The following is a 1,016-nucleotide window of genomic DNA, read 5'->3' on the forward strand; positions in this document are numbered from 1 at the left end:
TTATTTAAATTTCAAATATGCTTTTGCATAAAGAAATCACTCCCAACCAACATTTCATGCAATCTGCTTGTATGGCCACTTGTAGAAAAGTCCTCTGTGATAGACAACTTTCGTGAAGATTCCTTTGTCTGGCAATACTTTTTTATTCAGAAGTACCCTTATGAGAAGCCAATTTTAAAAATGGGCATATTACTTCATAACAAAAATACTACTGAATCCTGGGGACCTCCTTCTTCCAATAATCTCTCAGTTCCCTGCTTACTAAAGCCTCCTTAACCATCAGAATACTCCAGGGACTTCCCTGGTAGTCTAATGGTAAAGACTCCAAACTCCTAATGCACAGGACCTGGGTTCAATCACCAGCTGGGGAACTAGATCCCACATATAACAACTAAAAATGATGTTGTGTGCTCCACAACTAAGACCTGGCACAGTGAAATAAATACATAAGAATAAATATTTTTTAAAAATTGTCAGGATATTCCAGTGAGGCTGGGAATTAAAAAAAAAACAGCATAATTGAATTTTATAAAAGGTCAAAAGAAGTTTTGAATATAAAAATGTTTGTCGTTTTTTTGGGAAAATCTTTTTCAGCTCTTTTATCTTTTATCATTGAATTACCTCCAAGGGCACTAAAGCAGGGTAGTAGACTGATAGTGGCCACCCAGAGATGTCACGTCCTCATTCCCAGATTCTGTAAGTGTTGTTCTGTAAGAAAAAGAGTTTTTCTCAGAGGTGATTACAAATCTTGAAAGTGAAAGTGAAAGTTGCTCAGTCGTGTCTGACTCTTTGCGACCCCATGGACTATACAGTCCATGGAATTCTCCAGGCCAGATTATTGGAGTGGGTAGCCTTTTTTCTGAAGAATCTTCCCAACCCAGGGATTGAACCCAGGTCTCTTACATTGCAGGCGGATTCTTTACCAGCTGATCCACAAGGAGAGGGAATGATTGTTCTGGATTATCCTTGTGAGTCCTCATTCCAATCATGAATGTCTTTATAAGAGAGAGGAAGAC

The sequence above is a fragment of the Bison bison genome, unplaced genomic scaffold, assembly GCF_000754665.1.
Source record: "Bison bison bison isolate TAMUID 2011002044 unplaced genomic scaffold, Bison_UMD1.0 scf7180017864370, whole genome shotgun sequence".
NCBI lineage: Eukaryota > Metazoa > Chordata > Mammalia > Artiodactyla > Bovidae > Bison > Bison bison.